The sequence below is a fragment of the Vespa mandarinia genome, chromosome 1 (genome assembly GCF_050613455.1).
Source record: "Vespa mandarinia isolate Hongniang chromosome 1, ASM5061345v1, whole genome shotgun sequence".
Taxonomy (NCBI): domain Eukaryota; kingdom Metazoa; phylum Arthropoda; class Insecta; order Hymenoptera; family Vespidae; genus Vespa; species Vespa mandarinia.
In genome coordinates, this window is record NC_140810.1 from 1,382,501 (window position 1) to 1,395,000 (window position 12,500).

General features: G+C 38.1%; 1 long non-coding RNA gene across 1 annotated transcript in view; it reads right to left on the minus strand.

Moving 5' to 3' along the window:
* The window catches only part of LOC146873260 (uncharacterized), a 157,751-nt gene extending 155,858 nt beyond the window's left edge, over positions 1-1,893 (minus strand). Inside the window, exon 1 of the long non-coding RNA XR_014982242.1 lies at positions 928-1,893. This is a non-coding gene — a long non-coding RNA (uncharacterized LOC146873260). The remainder of the gene's footprint in view (positions 1-927) is intronic.
* Positions 1,894-12,500: the final 10,607 nt, after the last annotated feature.

The window sequence follows — 12,500 nt, forward strand, 5'->3', positions numbered from 1 at the left end:
GCAGCTACCCCTCCATCCAGATCCCAACTCTGCTACCACTACCAGTACCACTACCACCATTACAACCATCACTACCACCACCACCACTACCACAACCACTACCATCACCATCATCTCAATCTCCACCGACCAACCCTTTCTATCCTCGCATAGCCATCGAGCCTTCAACGAGAATATTCGAGCGATCGTTCCTTCTGATGAGGCTTTTATGCGATTCCGTGAGCTTTTCAAACGGGAGCACTCGCCGTGTACGCCAGGGATAAGAATTTCAATTTCTTGTTTTTTATTTTTCTTTTTTTTTTCTTTTTTCCTTTTTTCTTTTTTTTTCCCCTATAGGTACCTGAGAGCGATTGTATCGTTCACCTGTTCATGTGTACCTACGTAAATACGTTTGTACATATGTATGTATACATATATATCACAATCGTCGATCGCTCCGTGGACCAGAGCTTTCTTGATATTTTTTTTTCTTTTTTTTATTTTATTTACGATTAAAAGAAATCGTATCCAGACAATACAATAACAAAGAATTTTCTTCTATCGTTGTATTTACCCTATAAGAGTACTCGATATAACAATCTACATAATACACTAAATATTCTTTTATCTTACTTGAAGAAAAAAGAAAAAACAGAAAGAAAGAAAGAAAGTAAGAAAGGAAAGGAAACAACAAGGAAAAAAATGAACTTATCGTAATATAAAGATCGTAAGAGGAACGTTAATAGATTAGATAAGATCTCGATAAAGTTTCTCATCTCATTTGAGATTCGATCGTTATAGGCCATCTTTATAAATCTAATATACCTAATAATCGTATAATTGTCTGATCGATTATTAGAAAATGTAATAGACGGATATATATATATATATATATATATATATATATATATTTATATTTTCGAGAAGATAAAATATGCTCTTACTCACCAATCGAACGCCACGATCCAGTTGAGAAAATTTGGAACACGGCAACATAAATCAGGTTCTCTCCTCACCTTCTTCCCCTCTCACATGACAGAGATACGGCACTCTAAACGGCCACTCAGTCAAAGCCAAACGTCATTGCAACGGGCGCACTACATCCACCACGGCGACGTGTGTCACGTCACGCAAAATTCAAAACCGAAATTCCGCGCATTGTCCGCGCGTCAGTGCGTCAGTCACACGCGACTTCGTGTGCGGTCTCTACGCTTCTCTAAATCATCGGTTGGTTCGCTCGTCGAAGCTCGATATAATCGACGCTTGCTAACCTCCACCGTTTGTTCGTTCGTTCGTTCGTTCATTCGTTCGTTCGTTCGTTCGTTCGTTTGTTCGTTCATTCGTTTCGTCCATTAACGCTTAGCTATTTCGTTCGATCTCTTTCGATCCTTCGTTTTGCGCGGCAGAAGTCAAACAAAAAAAAAAAGAAAAGACAGAAAGAAAGACAAAAGAAAAGAAAAAAGAAAAAAAAGGTAAAGAAATCGTCCTGACACACTTGATTTAGTTACTCTTACGCTTTACTCTCATATTCTCTTCGTTCAAATAAATAAATAAATAAATAAATAAATAAATAAATAAATAGATAAATATTTAAAGACAATCGCAGGAAAACGACGTGCGTGTACGTTTCTAATCTCGAACCTTTTTGAAAATCTTTTTGAATATTAGAGCTATGCCAATTGTTTCGCGAACGAAAGAGAAAAACGAAGAAAAGAAAAAAAAAAGAAAACGAAAATAAAATTGTTATAATATATGTATCAATCGATGGATGACATCTTACCGATTCTTTAAAATTGACATTGACAGCTGTCAGATATCCCAAAATTTCGACTGATAAAATCGCACTCTCTATGATAAAAAAAACTCAAAGATATCCAAGTACATCGATGGATTATTTTTCCTCTTTTCTTTTATTTATTTATTATTATTTCCTCTTTTTTTTTTTTTTTTTTTTTTTTTTTTTTTTTTTTTATCGAAGTTCGAAATCTTTCCAGTTTCTTTTACACTGCTTTACACATTGACAGGATGTTTTGACACTTTGTCCACTATTGGATACACGACACCACAACAATTTTATTATAATTCTTTTTTTCTATATATAAAGAACGATTATACTGATCGAGGAAAGGTATGAAAAAGGAAAAGAAAAAGAAAGAGAATGAGAGAGAGAGAGAGAGAGAGAGAGAGAGAGAGAGAGAGAGAGAGAGAGAGAGGGAGAGAAAGAGAGACAGACAGACAGACAGACAGACAGAGAAAAAGAGAGAGAGAGAGAGAAAGAGACAGAGAAATGATCCAAGGGGTAAAAAAATGAGGAGCACACCGCGAATGCACACGCGACCGACACACCGACGAACTTTATCGTCTCGCGCGCTACACGTAACTGATCGGAGCTTCGCGGATCTCGCTATGTCTTCTCCCCACCGAGCGCACCCTACCGCGCTTCTCCCACTCCTTCTTTCTACCCTCGATAGTACATAAGCATAAACGTTACGCGGCGCACAAAAAACATATATGTCAATCGACACTCTAATCGACTAATTCAGTAGGATTTTGACCGATTTCTTTTCAATGCGATCCTTTCATCGATTAATTTCACTAATTCCTTCGTATATATATATATATATATATATATATATATATATATATATAAAATATATCACCACTTATTCATTCGTTTCAATGAATTTTGGATAAAAATCAATATATTTACGATATGAATGTGCAAAAAAAAAAATAGAAAAATAAACAAAAGAAAAAAAAAAAAGAAGAAGAAAAGGACTACACGATCAATACGATTTGAAATATTTTCTATGTAAATGGATTGTTAATTAATGTTAAAATATATTCTTGAGAGAAAGAACATGAAATTTACGAAAGGACGTAGATACTTCGACGTGTCCTTTTATTGGAATCCCTTCGATCGTTCGATACGTATAAGAAGTGGACCTCAGCCCTTATACGAACGGCAACGAAGGGTCACCCTCACGAATCCAAAAACCAGATCGACCGACGTGGCAGAAAGCATTGTTACCGCGAACCTTCGATATCAACGCTGTTGATTCATTCGATTTTTGTTGAAAGGAATCGTATATTTTCAGCAATCCTGTCTTTTCCTTTCCCAAAAGTTCTTCCTCGTCTTTCCTTCTTATCCCTTATACTGCATACCATCCTCGTATCCTTAGGCAGAAGAACCTATTCCTTCTTCTTGGACTCAGGTGCCATAAGGATTGGTGGAAAGGGATGCTACGTTTTTGTGTAAGCGCGAATAGAGTGCGAGAAAAACGAGAATGACTTTCTTTTCTATCGAGAAAAGAGAAAGAGAGAGATAAAGAAAGATAAAGAGAGAAATAAAGATATATATATATATATATATATATATATAGAGAGAGAGAGAGAGAGAGAGAGAGAGGGTGACATCGTAAGACCTTTCGCTTCTCTCGACGGTTGGAATTCGATGGAACTTCCATGGGCATTGGAATGTCGCGAAATTCCGCGAACGTAATCTCGAGTGCCACGATGCCTTTGGAAGCTGCGATAAATTGCACAACGATTCGTAGCCGAGCTTTCTTCGTCGAATCGAGTCTATGATGAATCGTAAGCTAGATCTCAAAATGCGATTTTAATATATCATAAACGAGCAGCAGTCAATGAGAATAACGAATACCTTTCTTTCTCTCTCTCCTATTTCTTTAAGATTTTTCATATTTTCTACATAGTTATAATAACGATCATTGGATTATTATAATACGATACTGAAACGCTAATGCCTATGTAACTATCATCGAATGGAACATTCTTAAAATGGTTAACTGGTTTGATACTCCTATATATACATATATATATATATATATATATATATATATATATTTATTTATCTACATATATCATTATAGGACGATTCGACGATTATTTCTCAACAGAGGCGTTATAGGGTACACAGGAAACGATTAATAAGCCCTTGCGCTGTCTCCCGACGTTGGCTTCTTCGCCGAACGAAATGCAATTTATAATTCGACCGACGTTCGGCCAACGGCATTTAACTCTACTACGTTTTCGAGAGCCCCGGATATGATTATAATTAATTAATTTTACCGTCGTTGACCCTGCTTAATATAATTCACCCCTTTACTCCGCTCGTGTCCTCCAATTCCACCTGTTGTACGCGGATTTTCGTTTCGCATATCATTAATTATAACCAAGATTAATTATTCGAGCGTAGGTAATATTATCTTTTGTGTGAATTGCCGAGTTATATAAAATTGATATCGTAATGATATTAAAAATATATCGATTTCGTATATAGCACCGAAAGGAACAAAGATTTCTATCAATTTTATTAATAATACCAAATAACGAGAAACGTCGTCGAATTGAGAGAGAGAGAAAGAGAGAGAGAGAGAGAGAGAGAGAAGAGAGAAAGAGAGAGAGAGAGAGAGAGAGAGAGAGAGAGAGAGAGAGAGAGAGAGAGAGAGCTTCATCGCATGCCTTCGCGTTACGTTCGATGAAACCATTATTCTATTTGTGTCGATGAATTATTCGAGCACCCCATCAAGATATCGGATTACTCTGCCGGTCGGATAGTCAATGCAGCCCATTATCTTCGACGTCGTCCTCGTCGAACTGTCTCTTGATGGCGAAAGTCTTGCTCTATAATAAGTATAGACAGTTCTACTTATAGGGAACTTATTACATTTCCCATAGATATGATATAATAAATATCTTTTATTTATACACTTGATAATATTAAATAAAAGGGATGATGGATTTGAAAAAAACAAAAAGAAAAAAAAAAGAAAAGAAAACATTAAAAGAAAAAGAAAAGATTCGTAGATCTGTACTTATAGATAACATAACGATCTATGATTCGCTAATTAAAAGAACTTCAAGGGATATCGATGCGAATTGAAATATATATTTTATCAAAAAAAAAAAAAAAAAGGGAGAGAGAGAAAAAAGGACTGACTCGTTAAACGACAACGACGGAGTAGAGTCGACATTTCTTTCGAAAGGAATACGACTTGGAACGTCGTGCTGATAGATAAATGGAGAATCGAAAATCGGTGTAAGCCCGAACTCGGTGAATTTCGAATGCGACGTTCCTTACCCTCTTATCTTCGGGCTGTTCGATTCGCAATCCATGATCTTTCAGCTGCGACTGCAAAAGCAAAAGGGAGTCTTAGGCGTGTGCGGTGTGCTACCTCACCGACATTTTGCCTTGAAGAGAAGAAAGAACGAAGAAGAAGACTAGGAGGAAAAGAATGGTTGTCGTAAATGTGATAGCGTCGCGTAAGAATACGAAATAAGAGCGGTTCTTTGCTGAAATTCTAAGCTAACACGTTTTCTTCTATGTATATACATATATATTTACGCGCACTATATACATACATACATATGTGTGTGTGTGTGTGTGTGTGTGTGTGTGTGTGTGTGTGTGTGTGTGCGCGCGCGCGCGTGTATATACGCGTCACTTTGAAATTAGCGCATACGTGTTAGTGAAGAGAGAAAGATATAAAAAGAAAAAAAAAAAAAGAAGGAAGAAGGTGAGAGTGAGAGTGTGGGTGGTACTGATGGCGAAGGGGTCGGGGGTGGGTCGGTAGTACCGAGGCACCTATACATTTAAATAAATAGCGTTTCATTATAACTTTTGTGCGCGCGTTACTGTCCGCCTGACAATGCCTGAAACAAAGCGCCCTTCCATTGTTTTCGAAATAAAAGAGCGCCGGCCCCTCGGCCCGGGCACCACTACTACCACCACCATTGCTCCCGCCGCCACCGCCGCCGCCACCACCACCACCACCACCACCACCACTGCCATTGCCACTACCGCCAACGCCAACGCAAACGACACGAACGCGATCCACCGGTCGTCTCTTCCACCTTCTTCGAATCGCCGGCACTGCCATCGTCTTTCTCCAATTTCTACTTCGACCTCGCACGTGACTTCTTCTATTTCTTTTTCTTCTTCTTCTTCTTCTTCTACATCTTCTACTTCTTCTTCTTCTTCTTCTTTTTCTTCCTTTTTTCTACTCTTTCTACTCTTTCTGTATCTTTAAAACCCGGCGCGTGGGATTAATCCCAGATTCCCCATCCAACTCGACCCCACTCCCACTCTAATCAGAAATTTTCGACTTGGAAACTCTTCTTTATGAAAAGGAGACAGTAATTCTCGATGGCACTATTCGAAATCTTTGTTATTAGACCGTGCGGCGGAATACTATTGTTCTAGCAAAGAAAAGAGTATATCGATAAGGAATCTATCCAAGATGGTTTCTTCCTTTTTAGGAATAAAGACTTTCGTTCTATAATCGGATTATATTTGTACAATTAGAGATAGCTACATTAATATTTTTTTAAACGTCATTCTACGTGACTCGTATTATTATTATTATTCTTTTTTTTTTTTTTTTTTTTTTTTATAAACACAGAAGAATTTTGAAGCAGGCAAATATTTATTTGTTTGTTTTTAATGCAAATTAAGAAATTAAGAAATCTATTAAAGATTGATATTTTTTTAAGAAAATGACCAAAGAAAATTTTTTTATATACCTTTATCTATCATATACATATATATATATATATGATAGATTTGAAATAGATAAATATGATCCATTAAAAAGATAGTGATATTAAATAATACACAAAAACAAAGATATCTATCAAGAATTCAACTCGAATAGAAGTGAAGACTATAAATCGTATATATATATAACAAATGCAAGTTTTCGCGTATAAAGGGGTTTGAGGGAATATAGCCAACAATATTGTGCACGCGGCTTGCTTTGTAAGCAGCGGCTGACGTCTTAATATCGCGGGGAGGGAAGGATTAACCGCGAGACCCACCTAAGAATGGAAGGATCATGGTGGGATTCTAATTAAACGGAAAACAGCTTCATTAAGTTCGTAACTACCTCGGGGCACACTCTACGATACTAAAGGCAACCTCCTGATAGGGGAGCTCTTCTCCTTTTGGCATATCTATATGCTACGGTTCGACGAATCATCTGTGCTTTTGCAATATGTACCTAATTATCGGTAATTAGATGCATCATTTCGTTCCCAATGAACAAACTGAATGATCTGTGTAATCGTCATTAGACAAAATTAAATACATTTAATAATTATATCATATATTTCTTGTATTATTTTTTTTTTTTATTGCAAAAACTATAAATTAATTTAATATAAAAATTTTATCGTCGTAAAATCTTATATCGTCGTTATCGATTATATACTTACATTTTATCAAGTCGTGTAATGATTTTTTTCCTTTTTTTTTATTTTTTTATTTTTTATAAAACTTCAAAGTTCGATGAACGCTAAGTTATTATCGAAGAATCACGTGGCACGATTCGTTATTATCGTAAAATAATCGAACGAGAATGACGACGTGTGAATCACGCATCAACGTACTTACACTGCCTGTACCAATAAAATTAGTATAAAAGAGAAAAATAAGGGAAAAAAAGAAAGGAAAAAGCAAAAAATATTACCGATTTCTTGCCCCCATAGTCTTAATGAAAGTACGGTACAGGCTTAAACCAGCGTCACGATAAAAAAGACTTTGATCTCGCTGAATCATCGAGCCGTTACTTAATGACTCGAGCTGCATCAATACTTCGTCCTTAGTACAACGATGTCGTAAGAAAATAATGGCTTCTTAATTGATCGGTCCGTTGGACGAGAAAGGATCAAAGAAATAATGCAGATCATAAAAATTTCGTATATATTGCGTAAAATTGTATAATCATTGTTATAATACAAAAAAGAATTTTTTTTTTAATTTTTCTTTTTTTTTCTTTTTTTTTTTTTTTTTTTATAAATCATTACTGTCAAAATTGCGAAGTACCACGTGAAACGTTGTAGAACGTAAGAGAATTGGAATGGCCGATAAGTATTCGAAAATGTGTATCAAACCGGCAAATAAAATGCTTTTATCCCCAGCTTCGGATATGCACATTCGTACGTTCTGCAATTCGACATTCGTTGCAACGCTCTAATGAGGGCGCATCAAAAGCAATTAACGTTTACGCACCGCACTCGTCAACGGCGCGATCACGCGCGAGATCGTGGATGAAAATTCAGCTTAACGACTGCAAATGCGCGCGTGTAATTTTGCCTAACGACTAAGAGGCATGGTATACGATACGAGGATTCCGTATATTAATCGTAGCGAATTCCCAGCTTATATACATTTCATTTAGATATATAATATAATTCATTAGTATCAAGCCGAACGGATTTATCTTATACCGTAGGTTCTCTTTAATCGCGATGGATTATAATATCTCAATCAAATTTTCATTTGAATAATCATTAAAACATCGTTTAAGAAGAAGACAAGAAAGAAAGAAATAAGATAAATAAAATAAATAAATAAATAAATGAACACGTGTAAAGAGATAGCAACAATTGACAGTGTCATACAGCATCCTATGAATAGCTGGATAATTAAAACAAAAAAAAAAAAAAAAAGAAAACAAACAAAAAAAAGAAAAAAAAAGAAGAAGAAAGAAAGACAAGAATAAAGGAAAGAGAATCTAATGAATTTTCATTGTACTCTATCTTTCCATGACGAAACGTGTTGCAAAGTAAATGTTTCGTTTGGATCTCGACGAGACTGAAGGTAGTAACTATGAACGAGAACCACTTTTGTTGTACGTTCGATAACAATTAAGGGCCACGTCGCGGAAGGGTACGAACGGATTGGCGATCGCAATTTGCAGAGTGGACTGCCCGGTGCCGGATGAGGAGAGGTTGCTAGGTGAAAGTAGTAGATGGTGGAAGAGGTAGTGGAGGAGTAAGAGGAAAGGCAGAACAGAATGCAACGAATTCGAAAAGAGCGGAGCCCTGCGCCTGCATACGTAATGCCATTGGGCCATTGTCAAGCGGCGCCAGAGCCCTTTTGTCTCCCGAGGGCAGCGCACCCCCGCGCGCGGACAAGCGGCAACTACGAACCGCGGCAAAATTCTGATCGCACCACCGCCGAGACCGATATCGATCTTCGGCCGATCATTTGCATGCTCATTGTTCAGGCATCCAACGAAAATTCTGACGACAGCGACGACGACGACGGCGGCGGCGACAACGACGACGACAAGAACTACGACGATATTCTTCTCGTTCTGAATGTCCTTTTCACTGCTAACTCCCAACCCTACCTCCCCCGCCCCTCGAATTCTCGCGTTCACGAACATGACCCTACGAACTTTTGTCTATCTTTTATCTAACTTTTTTAAGGAATCATCTCTCGACGTATAAAGAATACTTTCTTTCAGATATATTGTAAAACTTCTTGGGGATGAGGGGGAAAAATAATGATTCATCATCGAACACCTATTAACGATACAATGTTAACAGATTTCCAACTAGAAAGAAGTTACGTTGGAGGATCGGTAATCTAGAATTTTTGAGCGACTCGAATTAATTTCCAGAGAGGTTTTGTTCAGTAGAGTGGTCTCTATGCCGGGTAAGGGGAGGCTGAGGGAGAGGAGAGGGATAAAAGGGGTACGAATAGAGAGAGAGAGAGAGAGAGAGAGAGAGAGAGACAGAAACATCGTTGCACATATTTTTATGTCATCGCAGTGGAGGCGATGCATTGTTGTCGCGAGACAAAGGCAAATGTGGCGGAAAAATTGCGGAGGAAAGGCGAGGCGCGGGAACTCGTGGCTCTGGCTTGGATGTCGGAGGGTGGAAAAGAGCGAAAAGAGAAAGGATGAGGTGGAGGAGGAAAAGTAGAAAGAGGAGGAAGAGGAGATGGTGATGGTGATGGTGGAGGTCGTGGTGGTGGTGGTGGTGGTGGTGGTAGTGGAGTTTGTGGAAAGAGTAGTGGAGGATGGAAAGTAGGCGAGAGCGACAAAGCGGAATGGGTTAATGCCGGATCTCGCGCGATTACTCGACGATCGCTTCCATCGACCGATACGTTACACTGGTGCTTTCCTAGCATGCTCGCAAAGCAAAACACACAAATCACTCGAGTAAATAGAAGAAAGCAAAAATCATTCCTGCAGAACTGTATCGGGGGAAACTGCGCGTGTCCAAATGTCGTGCGTCCGAGCGTAGTACGAATGACACCGAGAAACCGAATAACGAACTAATAACTGGGACCTCGATCGACGAAATAAACGAATACTCTCTATCGAATATTTGAAACAAAAAGTGATCCAGGTCGACTTGTTCCATTGTTCCTAGCTTACCCGTAGAGCGGTCAGTCCATCCACCGAACGCATAAATGCTCCGATTCGTTGGTGTCGCATCGACCAACTGTTTTATCGGAACGCGTTACGATATATTGTCTGTCTGTCTGTCTGTCTGTTTCTCTCTTTCTCTCTCTTTGTGTATGTTTGTGTATAAGTAATAATAAAAAGTGCTACAAATCGAATAACAAAATTCATTTTTGGGAATTCATATTACCGAGAAATATGTATGTATGTATCTATATATATATTCAGTTGGTCAATGTGTAATTTTGTGGAATTTATAGTATTTTATATCTAAATAAATAACATTTTGTTTTTCAATATTTCCGTTCAATTTTTGATTGATAATCAACTAACGTTACTTATCGGCTAACGTAATACATAATACGCATATATATCCTATAGCTATTTTTTTATCGACGCGTAAATTTATTCTTTTTCGATTTTGTGTCAAGTTTTTAGAACATAGCATATATAGTCAGTCGAAGGAAGTGGATGGTCGTTACTGTCGGCGATACCGATCGAGAAAATGTGGAACGCAAGAGGACCGCGCAAAGGGTGGATGATGCAAAGGGGTTACGGTGGCTTGGATAAAAGTCAGTAGATCCGGCCGTTTATGCGTCAGACATCGTCGAGGTTCGTTGCATATGCTTTTCGAGAAGACATACAACGAACAACGTAACAGTTCGCTTGGAAAACTTCGAAAGCTTTTATTCTACGACAGTTTTCACTTTGTCACATAGACATTATGCGATTTATCGAGACAAGAACGATCAGAAGAAACGATCGAGGGTTTTTCTTTTCGACGTTTACAAAAATATACAAGGACGCGAGTTTTGTTATTTTTCGAAAGAAAAAAAAAAGAAAAAAAAATAGAAAAAGAAATAGAATAGAAAAGGAAAAAGGAAATAATAAAATGAAAGTTAAAATCTTCTTATGAAAAATAATAATTGGGTATACAAGTTTATCTCGGAAGTGAACTAAGATTTCGAGAAAGAGAAAAGATAAGTATTCATAGATATTGTAAGGTCGCATAGATAAAGTGGCTCGACTGGAACCGTTGTAGATGTTGTAGGGGTGGTGGTGTAGGGGGTCGACGGGATGTAGGTACGTAGGCAGATTTAATTAGCATGGACCGGCGAAGGCCCTCGAGGGTTGCCAGGGGCGAACGGGGGCAGTTGGAGCGTTAAAGTTAAATGACGGTTGGCGGTTGCTTATTCTTCCCAGCAACTGATGCTTGATAATCTGCGAAATCTCCCCGCCGACTCTCAATTCTGCTCGATAGTTCGCCGCCCGTGTAGGCCAATTCTCTCAATGGAACAACTCACCCACGGACTGACTGGCTTAATTGTAGTTGCTACGTTTCTCTCCTTCCCTTACTTTTCTTTTTTTTCTTTCTTTCTTTTTTTCCCTCTCTTTCTCTCTCTCTCTCTCTCTCTCTCTCTCTCTTTCTTCTTTTTTCTTTCTTTCTTTTTTTTCCCTCCTTTACCCCATGCCTCCAGCTCGAGCCTCTAGCTCCTAACTCTCCCGGCCCCTATTCGCCGTATTACATCGAAATCGTTTTCTCGGACTCTCGAGCGGGTATTTCAAAAATTAGTTGCGTCGTTAGTAGAGAGAACTCGTTTTTCTCGGTTCTTTCGCCTGGAAGCGTTTGCAAAAATTCACATAACTTCTAAGCCGTAGGCGAATTCGAATCGTTAAAAAAAAAATAATAATAATAAAAAATAAAAAAAATAAAAAAAAAATAGAAACAAATAAACGAACCGAACGAACGAACGAAACGAACAAAAAGAATCAAGATAGAATCAAGAAAGAAGAATGAAAGAAGAATTTATTTTGTTTGACAAAGTATGAAACAATGTGGTAACCTCTTAATGTTGATAATGTCTTATCTTATTTTGTCATTAATACCATATGGCAATAGTTCGATTTCTTATCATTTCACCGTTACATCGATGAGAAGATATTTTCTCATATTCGAAGTAAGTATCCAGTTGGAATACTGTCTCAGCGATGGCACTCTCTTACTCGTTTGATTCAGCTAGACAGCTTACCCTTGGCGAAGCAGAGGGTAAAGCGCAGGAGTATGTGTTATTCGTTTCCACAATAGCGTCATTGTTGAAGCATTGTGCTTCTACCCCATTCCGTGGATTCGTCGCGAACACTTTACCTCCTACTACTTGCCGCTCGCGAATGCGCGTGTACGTGCTCCATACGCGCGCACCTCCTTCCTTCCTTCCTTCCTTCCTCTTTCTCTCCTCTTCCTCTTATTCTTTCTTCCATTCCTTTTATCTACTTACTACTACTACTACGACCATCACCATC